This window comes from Oncorhynchus keta, chromosome 36 (assembly GCF_023373465.1).
Source record: "Oncorhynchus keta strain PuntledgeMale-10-30-2019 chromosome 36, Oket_V2, whole genome shotgun sequence".
Classification (NCBI taxonomy): domain Eukaryota; kingdom Metazoa; phylum Chordata; class Actinopteri; order Salmoniformes; family Salmonidae; genus Oncorhynchus; species Oncorhynchus keta.
The window spans coordinates 26833175-26848378 of NC_068456.1; the positions used below are offsets into that span (position 1 = coordinate 26833175).

A 15204-nucleotide genomic window follows, 5' to 3' on the forward strand; every position below is an offset into this window, starting at 1 on the left:
ACAGACCCCTGATCGTGCTGCAGCGCAGCCCTCAGCCAAGCTAGGCCCCTCGCCTAGGAGATGGGGAATCACAGGGAAAGTAGTCTAGCCGTGCTCCATAATAAGAGAGAGTTGTAGCATAGGAGCTGGTATTATAATAATGAAGGGGGAGGAGTTAAATGCATGTGTAACCTGTTGTAATGTAATTGTCTTATGGTGTTCCAATTAGACAGGATTTTTGTATTTAAAAAACAATGTATTTAACCTTTATTTAACTAGGCAAGTACAGACCCAACACCACACTACAGACCCAACACCACACTACAGACCCAACACCACACTACAGACCCATCACCACACTACAGACCCAACACCACACTACAGACCCAACACCACACTACAGACCCAACACCACCCAACACCACACTACAGACCCAACACCACACTACAGACCCAACACCACACTACAGACCCACACCACACTACAGGCCCAACACCACACTACAGACCCAACACCACACTACAGACCCAACACCACACTAAAGACCCAACACCACACTACAGACCCAACACCACACTACAGACCCAACACCACACTACAGGCCCAACACCACACTACAGGCCCAACACCACACTACAGACCCAACACCACCCAACACCACACTACAGACCCAACACCACACTACAGGCCCAACACCACACTACAGGCCCAACACCACACTACAGGCCCAACACCACACTACAGGCCCAACACCACCCAACACCACCCAACACCACACTACAGGCCCAACACCACACTACAGGCCCAACACCACACTACAGACCCAACACCACACTACAGACCCAACACCACACTACAGGCCCAACACCACACTACAGACCCAACACCACACTACAGGCCCAACACCACACTACAGGCCCAACACCACACTACAGGCCCAACACCACACTACAGGCCCAACACCACACTACAGACCCAACACCACACTACAGACCCAACACCACACTACAGGCCCAACACCACACTACAAACCCAACACCACACTACAGACCCAGCACCTCACTACATAGACCCAACACCACAATACAGACCCAACACTGTCCCCCACCCTTTGGGCTGGTCAGGAAGAGACCCCACCAGAAGGAAAACCAAGACTATGGTAGATCAAACTGTATTTGGGATTGCTATGCCGTGTGTGTGGTGAGTGTGTTGCACCACTCTGCCCAGGGGAGTTTTGCCTGGTGAGGTGCAGTTTACCTAGCCACCCACTGTGCCACCCATGACCCTTCCAGCGCTTACTTTACCTCCCAGCTCTTTTCATATTAAACATGGCAAATTATATGTTTCTGCTTGCTTCAGATTGTTTTCACTCTTCAAATCATCTGTGAGGAGAGTTATCTGTGCTCTTTAAAAGAAAACACTTTTTTTCCTCTGCTCTCTCTTTTGGTGCAGTAGGTGTGTTAGAATGAAGTCCCATCCAATGTGAGTCATTTGTCTTTCATTGAATTAGACAAACTCTAGCCCACGCCAATGACGTTGAAATAAATTGATGTAATGGCAAGAATTCCTGCCTCGTAACAGTGGAGAGGTGAAAATCCGCCCCCGCCATTTCTGTCTTTGCACTTGGCATGGCATGTAATGTGATCTCAGACGTGTTAGAGAAAGCTAAGACTTTTCTCCTCCATTTTACGCACAAGCAGAATTCCAGTTTGTAGGCTCCTTGTTTTCCTCTTGCTGGTGTCACAGAGGTATTTAACGTCCTACAGCTTCTTTAAAGTTCTAGAAAAAGGTTGTTGACTCAAAACAGTGTGTACTTAAAGGTACACATTTGTAGAGGCTGACAGATATATTCTAGTACACACACTCATACAATGAGGGAAAAAAGTATTTGATCCTCTGCTGATTTTGTACGTTTGCCCACTGATAAAGAAATGATCAGTCTATAATTGTAATGGTGGTTTATTTGAACAGTGAGAGACAGAATAACAACAAAAATATCCATAAAAACGTATGTCAAAAATGTTAAAAATCGATTTGCATTTTAATGAGGGAAATAAGTATTTGACCCCTCTGCAGAACACAACTTAGTACTTGGTGGCAAAACCCTTGTTGGCAATCACAGAGGTCAGACGTTTCTTGTAGTTGGCCACCAGGTTTGCACACATCTCAGGAGGGATTTTGTCCCACTCCTCTTGGCAGATCTTCTCCAAGTCATTAAGGTTTCGAGGCTGACGTTTGGCAACTCGAACCTTCAACTCCCTCCACAGATTTTCTATGGGATTAAAGTCTGGAGACTGGCTAGGCCACTCCAGGACCTTAATGTGCTTCTTCTTGAGCCACTCCTTTGTTGCCTTGGCCGTGTGTTTTGGGTCATTGTCATGCTGGAATACCCATCCACGACCCATTTTCAATGCCCTGGCTGAGGGAAGGAGGTTCTCACCCAATATTTGACGGTACATGGCCCCACCCATCGTCCCTTTGATGCGGTGAAGTTGTCCTGTCCCCTCAAAGCATAATGTTTCCACCTCCATGTTTGACGGTGGGGATGGTGTCCTCGGGGTCATACGCTGCATTCCTCCTCCAAACACGGAGAGTTGAGTTGATGCCAAAGAGCTCCATTTTGGTCTCATCTGACCACAAGACTTTCACCCAGTTGTGCTCTGAATCATTCAGATGTTCATTGGCAAACTTCAGACGGGCATGTATATCTTGCATGGAGCCCCAGGCTGAGGGAGATTGACAGTTATTTTGTGTTTCTTCCATTTGTGAATAACCGCACCAACTGTTGTCACCTTCTCACCAAGCTGCTTGGCGATGGTCTTGTAGCCCATTCCAGCCTTGTGTATGTCTACAATCTTGTCCCTGACGTCCTTGGAGAGCTCTTTGGTCTTGTCCATGGTGGAGAGTTTGGAATCTGATTGATTGCTTCTGGCTCCCAGGTGTCTTTTATACAGGTAACAAACTGAGATTAGGAGCACTCCCTTTAAGAGTGTGCTCCTAATCTCAGCTCGTTACCTGTATAAAATACACCTGGGAGACAGAAATCTTTCTGATTGAGAGGGGGTCAAATACTTATTACCCTCATTCATATGCAGATCAATTTATAACATTTTTGACATGCGTTTTTGTGGATTTTTTTGTTGTTATTCTGTCTCTCACTGTTCAAATAATCCTACCATTAAAATAATAGACTGATCATTTCTTTGTCAGTGGGAAAATGTACAAAATCAGCAGGGGATCAAATGCTTTATCCCCTCACTGTATAGCTAGTACACACACTCATACTAACACATATAGCTAATATAGCTAACACACAAGCACTCACACAGTCTTCAATATGACCTTATATGTCAACTATCTGTGCTGATAACTTCTTGTTTTCTGACACTGAAATACCCATCTCTTGTATCTTCCTCTCTGGTAGTTGTTATGTTGTCTTAAAAGCTCCCTCGGCTCTCTCTGTTCTGTGTGTAAAGAAATGAGTTGGGAAGAGGGGGGGGGAGGGACACACAAGTTCACAGGAATGTTTGTGATGCCAGGGATCCCTCTCAACAAACAACCATCACTACATCTTGAGGATTGTTTCTCCTCTTTCTCTGGAGCCTTCCACTCTGCTGCAAATTTACATGACCCCTCCGCTCCTCTCCACACAAGGGCCCCGTTCAACATCTCCTTTTAAGGCGTAACAAGGCAGCTTTGTTGCCTGGGTCAGGTCGCTCTGGTGGGATGCTAAGTTGCTAAGTTCAGCCTCAGCGGCTGATAAATAGGGCTCTTTCTCTCTGTAGCTGGCTCAGCTTTGATGTGTATATGTGTATGTGTGTCTCTGTAACTGGCTTGGCTTTGGTGTGTCTGTCTCTCACAGTGTACGCATCATGTGAAAGACATGACCTCAGCTTAATTGACTAATTGTGGGGGACGTGAAGCTATTTGTTGTTTATCAGCCAGACAAAAACAGGATACGTATTCACTACTTTTACACCAAAAAATAAAATATCACCAAGCTGAGAAAAATATGTTCCTGAAAGGATTTAGGTGTGAAGCATCCTAGAGTTTTATTTCTTAAACATTTTAGGTGTGAAGCATCCTAGAGTTTTATTTCTTAAATGTTTTAGGTGTGAAGCATCCTAGAGTTTTATTTCTTAAATGTTTTAGGTGTGAAGCATCCTAGAGTTTTATTTCTTAAATGTTTTAGGGGGGGAAGCATCCTAGAGTTTTATTTCTAACACGTTTTAGGTTTGAAGCATCCTAGAGTTTTATTTCTAACACGTTTTAGGTTTGAAGCATCCTAGAGTTTTATTTCTAACACGTTTTAGGTTTGAAGCATCCTAGAGTTTTATTTCTAACACGTTTTAGGTGTGAAGCATCCTAGAGTTTTATTTCTTAAACGTTTTAGGTGTGAAGCATCCTAGAGTTTTATTTCTAACACGTTTTAGGTGTGAAGCATCCTAGAGTTTTATTTCTTAAATGTTTTAGGTGTGAAGCATCCTAGAGTTTTATTTCTTAAATGTTTTAGGTGTGAAGCATCCTAGAGTTTTATTTCTTAAATGTTTTAGGTGTGAAGCATCCTAGAGTTTTATTTCTTAAATGTTTTAGGTGTGAAGCATCCTAGAGTTTTATTTCTTAAATGTTTTAGGTGTGAAGCATCCTAGAGTTTTATTTCTTAATTGTTTTAGGTGTGAAGCATCCTAGAGTTTTATTTCTTAAACATTTTAGGGGGGGAAGCATCCTAGAGTTTTATTTCTTAAACGTTTTAGGTGTGAAGCATCCTAGAGTTTTATTTCTTAAATGTTTTAGGTTTGAAGCATCCTAGAGTTTTATTTCTTAAACATTTTAGGTGTGAAGCATCCTAGTGTTTTATTTCTTAAACGTTTTAGGTGTGAAGCATGCTAGAGTTTTATTTCTTAAATGTTTTAGCTATGAAGCATCCTAGAGTTTTATTTCTTAAATGTTTTAGCTATGAAGCGTCCTAGAGTTTTATTTCTTAAACATTTTAGGTGTGGCTCACATTCCAAAACATATCATTCCAAATTGAATGATGGGCATTAATATAGAGTTGGTCCCCCCTTTGCTGGAACAGTGCTGCAGGGACTTGCTTCCATTCAGCCACAAGAGCATTAGTGAGGTCGGCACTGATGTTGGGAGATTAGGCCTGGCTCACAGTCTGCGTTCCAATTCATCCCAAAGGTGTTCGATGGGGTTGAGGTTTGAGCTCTGTGCAGGCCAGTCAAGTTCTTCCACTCCGACCTCGACAAATAATTTCTGTATTGACCTCACTTTGTGCACAAGTCATTCTGAAACAGGAAAGGGCCTTCTCCAAACTGTTTCCACAAAGTTGGAGGCACAGAATCATCAAGAATGTGATTGTATGCTGTAGCGTTAAGATTTCCCTTCACTGGAACAAAGGGGCCTATCCCGAACCATGAAAAACAGCCCCAGACCATTATTCCTCCTCCACCCAATTTTACAGTTGGCACTATGCATTTTGGCAGGTAGCGTTCTCCTGGCATCCGCCAAACCCAGAATCGTCCATCGGACTGCTAGATGGAGAAGTGTGATTCATCACTCCAGAGAACGCATTTCCACTGCTCCAGAGTCAAATGGCGGTGAGCTTTACACCACTCCAGCCGACGCTTGGCATTGCGCATGGTGATCTTAGGCTTGTGTGAGGCTGCTCTGCCATGGAAGCTCAGTTCAGTCCCGAGGAACAGTTCTTGTGCTGATGTTGCTTCCAGAGTCAGTTTGGAACTCGGTAGTGAGTGTTGCAAAGGAGGACAGACGATTTCTACACGCTACGGGCGTCAGCACTCGGTGGTCCCTTTCTGTGAGCTTGTGAGGCCGTTGTTGCTCCTAGACATTTCCACTTACAGTTGACTGGGACAGCTCTAGCAGGGCAGAACATTTTTACGAACTGACTTCTTTGAAGGTGACATTCTATGACGGTGCCACATTGAAAGTCACTGAGCTCTTCAGTAAGGCCATTCTACTGCCAATGTTTGTTTGTGGAGATTACATGGCTGTGTGCTCGATTCTATACACCTATCAGCAACGCGTGTGGTTGAAATAGCCAAATCCACAAATTGTAATGGCTGTCCACATACTTTTGTTCATATGGTGTACTTGTTGTCTATCCACCTGTCCGTCTGTCAGAATTTTATTGTCATGTTACTGTGAAGTAGTGTTGTGTACTCGTTCAGACGACTCACATTTCACATTCCTAAGACTAAATGCAGTTTTGGAAGTCTGAGACATTTCACAATTATATCTCACAGTGTTGGATATGTCCAACGTCATCCCTGTTCAAGAGAGACAAGCGATTGAATTCATGAAGGAGACAAATGTGCTTTATTTCAAATCCCACATCAAGTTGTAGTCTGTCAGAAACAGAGACCGGTTATGTACAGTACAGCTGACAAGACTTCTTATCCATCACAGTCTAGTCACAAACTAACTAAACAAACTGTGTTGACTAAACTCAACACGGCATTTCTCTCAATTAAGTGTTGAGCCTAGTCTTTATGTGTCCCAAATGGGATCCTATGTAGGCATCCAATGGGCCCTGGTCAAACGTAGTGCACTAATTGTAGCGAATAAGGTGTGATTTGGGACACAGACCCTCAACATCAGCAGTCTGTTCAGAAACATACATGGCGTTTTGACCTCCTTGATTTAGTTCTACTCCAGTCATTTATTTGGTCTGAGTCCGCAACAATAACATATATAGTTGGGTAAATACTCTGGCTTTCATTTGAAATATACAATCCCCAATGTCCATCAATGCCCTTCCTGCTGGAGGGAGAATAACTCCTTACCTCCAGAACTGTATATCATCAGATAAGTACTCCCTAGAAATGGGAAACCACGGACAGGCTTAACCACTTCCTGCTTCCCCATAGACAAGTGTTAATGATAAAGGATAATGAATGGAAAGAGGATTTTATCAGTGGGAAATGGGGAATTTGGTTAGCTTCAATGAGGCTCTTCTATACCACATTTCACAATCAAGGCCGATTTCAGAAGTATAGTTTGGGGTTTCTTTGGAGACTGTTTTTTGTGGAGACTGGTTTTAGTGGAGACTGGTTTTAGTGGAGATTGGTTGAGGGATGTATGCCGACTCAGACAGTATTGACAGGATGTGTATCTAACCAATAGCATTGCTCATCAGACAAACCAGCTAGACCCTCCCTGAAAGTCCCTTACACACAGCCTCGACTATCCACAATCTCTTTCCAAATGTTTGACATCCAGATTCTTTAGCTCTGAGAATATGTACCACATGTCCGTCCACCATCGACAAGCCTGCCCAGTCTCCTTATCCCTCCTATCCCCTGACAAGCCCCTGTCCTGTCTGGTCCTTCTCCCCTTCATCCTGTCTCCCTGCCTGTCCCAGTCTCTTACTGCTGTGCCCCGTCCCTCCGCCTCTGATCAGAGCTGACACTGAGTTGATTCAAATCGGCCCGCTTACTGGGTGCAGGGCGGACTGCTACTAGATTGGATCACAGAGAGGAGAGAGCTTTTCTAATGGGCAGACAAATGAACGTCCAAGGCCTCGGCTCTCTGCAATGATTCCCTCTACGACGTAGCGTATGTGCTTCTCTAAGAGCAGTGAGAGATGAGAGAGGAGTTGGAGTGTGTAGGGACTGAGGTTGGACATTAGTGTGTAAACACTCTCATTTCTTCACATAGTTGTTCGTGGGACTGCAGAGAGTGAGACTGGGGAATAGCTGGACCTAGACAATAGTGTGTTAACCAACTAACTCTCTCTCATTCTTTCTCATGTTTGTTTCTGATGGAGAAAACAATAATGGAAGGTTACAGGCCGATCAATAGTCTATACAAACACAGAGCAAGATTAATATGTTATAGCTACACTGGCACAGAAAGAACCGACTCTCCCGGTGTTGGTGATTTATTCTGCCTTTGCTTTTTGTGACGTCCGCTTAAAAAGTGTTCTGCTTGCCCTGATTGAACATTAACACCTTGGTTATGGCGTGCTTATGAGGCAGCGCTTTTTCATTAGGATTAATTGATGTTAGGATTTGTTGAAGTGTATTATCAATATTTATCTGTTTGCCTTGGAGGGACGTTGATCAATGAAAATGGCTTTGCTTGGTTGACTGTATTGGACACTGAAGCAGTTGGCACATCGGCCACGTAATGGCCATTTATGAGACGCCAGCTGCACAATCAATAAAGCATTGAAATAAGAAGATGAAATTCCTTCTTTTTTTAATGATTACTTCTCAGTTTTATGGTTGAACTTTCTTCCAGATTTGAAAAGTTTTAGGGTTAGAAGTAATTCTCTCTTTCAAAAAAAATGCAAAAACAACCATCTCAACGATTTTCCTCTCAGCTTCAAGCCCATTAAAATTCCTCAAAGTTTTTACATATCACCACATCAAATACATATAAATGATGAATGTCTCAAACAGCAGTAGCTAGTCTTGCACCAGTAGCCCTCGGGTTCCTGAAAAACTGATTTGGTGTCTGTGAACTTTGTTGTTACGCAGGCAGGGAAAATTTGAGTAATGTGCTGCTTGCTGTGTGTGATTCATCATTCACATCTTATAATGCAAAACACACTAATAAACATTGACACTGTCATGTATTACTTTGAGATTGTGTTTGTTGTTCTGTTAATGAATTGACTAGCTACTGCAACTAGTTTAATATGCATGCCGGCGGGTGGGGTGTGGCTTTGTCATCACATATTGCATAGCAGCTAAGACATTATGCTTCCTTCATAGATCACAGAGAGACTGTTTTTATTCCAGACAGTTGGTTTTATTGACTGTGCCATAAGGTCAGCTGAGTGCCCTCTTTTTTTCTACAGTAATCACTTTCTGCGTCAGGAAAGCAAGAAGTCTAATTGGCCTCGGTGTATTTTGGAAGTCTTGCTAACCAGAGTTGGATGTCTTGTCCATGTTCTGGTGATGATGGAGTTGAGAGAAAGTTATTTATTTACTTTCTGACTATTGCATGAATCATCTCTAGGGAGAGGGAGGGGGCAGGCGGGAGGGAGGGAGGGAGAAACAGAGGGTTTACACTGTAGGAGAGTGTAATAATAATATAACTTACTGTAAAGGTTTCATTTCCAGGAGGCAATACACAGTAGAGCTTTCAATAGCTTCCAAAAAATTGCTATGTAGGGACTCATGGTGCAGCTCTACTGTAACTCATCGGAGCATCAAAGTACATCTTACAGAGACAGGCTTGTCCCAAAATCAGACAATACACTGTTAAACTGAACTCCATCATGCCCCATCTGACAATACACTGTTAAACCTAACTCCATCATGTTTGGCGGAAAGTTTTCTAACTTAATGAAACTAAACTAGTTGCCATTGACAATGGTGCTGGCGTAGCGTACTGCCATTGACGTTAACATGCCCAGTGCTTGGCTCTGTGTACCACACTGTGAAGGAGAGAAATAATAAACAGTGTTCTTTGTTTACCTTCGCCTGCCCACCACTCGTAATCCCAGGGGCCACTGCTAGCCATTGAGCTGTGTTGTTGTAATGACAAATGACCGCAGAAGTAGCTACTAGCAATAACCATGACGTCAGCTAGGGGTAAGCTGCTCCCAAGACTTGGGGGGTAGGGGTAAGCTGCTCCCAACACTTGGAGGACTCTGGGTGGGGTGGGGTAAATGGAGAAGGTTTTGGGAGGGGAGGGGTTGGATGGAGAGGGGTTTGGGGTTTGGATGGAGAAGGGTTTGGGGGGTGACGGGGAGTACCAGGAGTTCTAGGAGGCCACAATAAATAGCTGGTGTGCATTTATGGTTGTCAAGAGTTTTAGCTGGTGTGCATTTATGGTTGTCAATAGTTTTAGCTGGTGTGCATTTATGGTTGTCAAGAGTTTTAGCTGGTGTGTGTTTATGGTTGTCAAGAGTTTTAGCTGGTGTGCATTTATGGCTGTCAAGAGTTTTAGCTGGTGTGTGTTTTGCCTCTCAAGAGTTTTAGCTGATTTATGTTTATGCCAGTCCAGCCTAGTTAACGCAGCTGTTTATGGCTGTCAAGAGTTTTAGCTGGTGTGTGTTTATGGTTGTCAGAGTTTTAGCTGGTGACAGCATCCATCTGGAGAGGAGTTTTAGCTGGTGTGCATTTGATCCCCTGAACATGAGAACAAAAGCTTGTCTCTCCAGGCCTTCCCTGCATGTTTTTCCCAGAACAGTTGTGTCTCCAGGCCTTCCCTGCATGATTTTCCCCAGCCAGTCCAGCCCAGGCCTTAACCCTGCATGTTTCCCAATGAACAGTTGTCTCTCCAGGCCTTCCCTGCATGGTTCCCCAGAACAGTTGTGACAGCATCCAGGCCTTCCCTGACATGGTTCCCCAGGACCAGTTGTCTTCCAGGCCTTCCCTGCATGGGAACAAACAGCTTGTGTCTCCAGGCCTTCCCTGCATGGTTCCCCAGAACAGTTGTGTCTCCAGGCCTTCCCTGCATGGTTCCCCAGAACAGTTGTGTCTCCAGGCCTTCCCTGCATGGTTCCCCAGAACAGTTGTCTCTCCAGGCCTTCCCTGCATGGTTCCCCAGAACAGTTGTGTCTCCAGGCCTTCCCTGCATGGTTCCCCAGACCAGTTGTCTCTCCAGGCCTTCCCTGCATGGTTCCCCAGAACAGTTGTGTCTCCAGGCCTTCCCTGCATGGTTCCCCAGAACAGTTGTGTCTCCAGGCCTTCCCTGCATGGTTCCCCAGAACAGTTGTGTCTCCAGGCCTTCCCTGCATGGTTCCCCAGAACAGTTGTGTCTCCAGGCCTTCCCTGCATGGTTCCCCAGAACAGTTGTGTCTCCAGGCCTTCCCTGCATGGTTCCCCAGAACAGTTGTCTCTCCAGGCCTTCCCTGCATGGTTCCCCAGAACAGTTGTCTCTCCAGGCCTTCCCTGCATGGTTCCCCAGAACAGTTGTGTCTCCACGCCTTCCCTGCATGGTTCCCCAGAACAGTTGTGTCTCCAGACCTTAGTCCCAGACCCTGCATGGTTCTCCAGAACAGTTGTGTCTCCAGACCTTTGTCCCAGATCCTGCATGGTTCTCCAAAACAGTTGTGTCTCCAGGCCTTTGTCCCAGACCCTGCATGGTTCTCCAGAACAGTTGTGTCTCCAGGCCTTCCCTGCATGGTTCTCCAGAACAGTTGTGTCTCCAGACCTTAGTCCCAGACCCTGCATGGTTCTCCAGAACAGTTGTGTCTCCAGACCTTCGTCCCAGACCCTGCATGGTTCTCCAGAACAGTTGTGTCTCCAGGCCTTCGTCCCAGACCCTGCATGGTTCTCCAGAACAGTTGTGTCTCCAGGCCTTCGTCCCAGACCCTGCATGGTTCCCCAGAACAGGGAATCAACTGAAACCAAACAGAATGAGAATAGTGATGGTTATACTACCATGTCAAGACATGGATGTAGAAAAAAACAAAAATAATCATGGAAATATGATTATTGACGTTGGAGGAATAGTATTCAGAGTGTACTGTTGCACAATGTACATAAGGCAATCCAACTCCACCTTGTAAAATAATAGCTACATTGTACAGTGATACCTTGAAATAATGACTCTTCTAGCTAGTGTACTGTTTGTCACTATGCCACGTCTCCCTATGCCGATACTTACGTGAAATGTCCCCTGTAATTATGGTCCTTGGGATGTTCAGACCCATCTACCGTCCAACGAGAAGCCACTTTACTTTAATGCTCAGTACATGGTGACCCCAGGTTCCAACGCAGCCCTCTGCAGTTATGACCTTATACATAACTTATTTACTACTCTCTCTCCTATCTCCCAGGAGTTTTAGTGTTAACATTGATTCCCAGGCTTTGGAAGGAAGCAGACGGCGTGTCGTGTCCTGGTGCCTGACTCATGTCTGTTCCAGCCATTCCCCTCTGCCCCCTTCGCCTTCTAAACTTCTAACCAGCTGCAAACTTCAAAAGGAATATGATTTATTAGGGCCACAACTCCCGGATTGAGCGACCATCAACTTGTTTATCCAAGTTGAAATATTCCTGGTTGTATATCCCATATTATAAACTGGGTGGTTCGAGCCCTGAATGCTGATTGGCTGACAGCCGTGGTATATCAGACTGTATACCACGTGTATGACAATACATTTATTTTCACTGTTCTTATTATGTTGGTAACCAGTTTATAATAGCAATAAGGCACCTCTGGGGTTTGTAGTTTATGGCTAATATACCACTGCTCAGGGCTGTATCCGCGTTGCGTTGTGCTTAAGAATAGCCCTTAGCTGTAGTATATTGGCCATCTACCATACCCCCTCGTGCCTTATTGCTTAATTATGCCCTTTCATGTTGGTCCATGAGGATGCATTTGAAGAGTGGTGAGATCAGTGAGACTGGAGACCCTGTAAGACCGAGTCTGTCTCAAACAGAAAATGTCTATTATCATCAAGGCTTTGGATTCCGTTCACTGCTTTAACAGTATGGTTCTGGAGGTGTTGTATAATTTATGTATTTCAGAGGTGCTGTGATTTGTTTGGCCACTTTTGATGATGCGGGTGGTGGGGGTGCTGTTGAGGGGTTAGTGGGGGGAGGTTCAGGTCAGAGCAGGCGTTGTTGACTCTTCTCCTGTTTTCCCCTTGAAGATGCCCATCCTTTAGCCTTCCACAAATCCCTCAGTCCTTCACATCCCCCTCCACCCCCATTCACCCCCTCCCTCCCACCCTCCCTCTGTATCTCTCAAATGGAAAACATGTGGCATGGCTTGTCATTTGTTAACGTGCGGTGGAAAGAGCGAAGCCGGCCAGCAGACGGCTCATCAAGAACGCTCATTCAGTATGATGAATGTGGCCAAATACACATTTGTCCGTAAAACTTGCCGAGTGGAGCAGCATCATTAGGCATGAGGAATAGGTGGAGCCCGCTGAGAAGTGAGTGCAGTAAACAGATGTTGGGGATTTTCACGGGCATCCTTCATCCAGAGGACTATCATTAATAAAGCTTGAAGGTGATCCTCTCCAAATAAAGTATAGGAGGCTCAGGAAATTGCTGAATAAACTGAATTTCTCACTGGTTCTTAAGCAAGGTGGCCCAATAGGTGTGTTGTCGGTTTTCTTTTATGAAATAAGAACTGTTCTCTGAGCTGTGCTCTCTGAGCTGTGCTCTCTGAACTGTGTTCTCTGTGTTAGTCAGCATGTTGTTTCTCAGTCCTTAGGTGAGCTTGCATTCATCAGAGTAAAATACAGGTTCTCTCCACTGTAAGCCAGTGCTGTTTGAGCTGTTCGTCTCGCTGTCACGCCTTGATCTTAGTATTTTTGTGTTTTCGTTATTTATTTGGTCAGGCCAGGGTGTGACATGGGTTTATTTTGTTGTGTTTCGTATTGGGGTTTTAGTAGGCATTGGGATTGCGGCAGAGTAGGGGTGTCTAGCATAGGCTTGGCTGCCACAGGTGGTTCTCAGAGTCAGGTGATTCTTGTTGTCTCTGATTGGGAACCATATTTAGGTAGCCTAGGTTTCACTGTGTGTTTTGTGGGTGATTGTTCCTGTCTCTGTGTTTGTTGTCACAAGATAGGCTGTATAGGTTTTCGCGTTTCGTTTGTTGTTTTGCTTATTTAGTTGTTTCATGTATCGTTCTATTTTCATTAAAGAACATGAGTAACCAGCACGCCTAATTTTGGTCCGACTCTCTTTCAACAGACGAACGCCGTTACACTCGCTGGATGCATTCTATTGACTTTAAGTGCTCAGGTGGCACGTCATCATCTGTCTGTGCTTCTATTGTAGCAAGATGGGAACATATTCATGTCATCTTTACCATTAAATTGTGTGAATGTGGCACTGTATGTTGCTTAAGATGTATGCAAATATGCAACTGGTTGAATATTGACATGTAAAGGGTCCACGGCAGATGTTGAGGTAGAGAATGTGATGCAAATGCCTTTGACAACCAGACAAAATAATGTCTTTCGCCCAACTGTAATGTTAGCTGTATCTGCCCAGTATATTCTTCAGGGGGTTGAATAGCTATATATCTCTGTAGGGTCTGGTGTTGCTGGGTGAACTAGCCCCATGTACAGTTGAAGTGGGAAGTTTACATACACCTTAGCCAAATACATTTAAACTCAGTTGTTCACAATTCCTGACATTTAATCCTAGTAAAAAGTCCCTGTTTTAGGTCAGTTAGGATCCCAATTTATTTTAAGATTGTGAAATGTCAGAATAATAGTAGAGAGGATGATTTATTTCAGCTTTTATTTCTTTCATCACATTCCCAGTGGGTCAAAAGTTTACATACACTTTGTTAGTATTTAGTAGTGTTGCCTTTAAATTGTTTAACTTGGGTCAAACAGTTTGGGTAGCCTTCCACAAGCTTCCCACAATATGTTGGGTGAATTTTGGCCCGTTCCTCTTGACAGAGCTGGTGTAACTGAGTCAGGTTTGTAGGCCTCCTTGCTCGCACACACTTTTTTAGTTATGCCCACAAATGTTCTATAGGATTGAGGTCAGGGCTTTGTGATGGCCACTCCAATACCTTGACTTTGTTGTCCTTAAGCCATTTTGCCACAACTTTGGAAGTATGCTTGGGGTCATTGTCCATTTGGAAGACCCATTTGCGACCAAGCTTTAACTTCCTGACTGATGTCTTGAGATGTTGCTTCAATATATCCACATTATTTTCCTCCTCATGATGCCATCTATTTTGTGAAGTGCACCAGTCCCTGCTGCAGCAAAACACCCCCACAACATGATGCTGCCACCCCTGTGCTCCACGGTTGGGATGGTGTTCTTCGGCTTGCAAACCACAGGAGTCTGAAGAAATTTGGCTTATCACCGAAAACACTCACAAACTTTTACAGATGCACAATTGAGAGCATTCTGTCAGGCTGTATCACCGCCTGGTATGGCAACTGCTCTGCCCACAACCGTAAGGCTCTCCAGAGGGTAGTGAGGTCTGCACAACGCATAACCGGGGGCAAACTACCTGCCCTCCAGGACACCTACACCACCCGATGTCACAGGAAGGTCAAAAAAATCATCAAGGACAACAACCACGGGGTGAACAGCCACTGCCTGTTCACCCCGTTATCATCCAGAAGGCGAGGTCAGTACAAAGCAGGGACCGAGAGACTGAAAAACAGCTTGTTTCTCAAGGCCGTCAGACTGTTAAACAGCCACCACTAACATTGAGTGGCTGCTGCCAACATACTGACTGAATCTGTAGCCACTTTAATCATTAAAAATTGGATTTAATAAATGTATCACTAGTCACTTTAAACAATGGCACTTTAT

At 44.6% G+C, this 15204-nt stretch overlaps 1 protein-coding gene across 1 annotated transcript in view; it reads left to right on the forward strand.

Moving 5' to 3' along the window:
• The window catches only part of LOC118369854 (leucine-rich melanocyte differentiation-associated protein-like), a 522398-nt gene that overhangs the window by 175784 nt on the left and 331410 nt on the right, over positions 1–15204 (forward strand). The window lies entirely within an intron of this gene.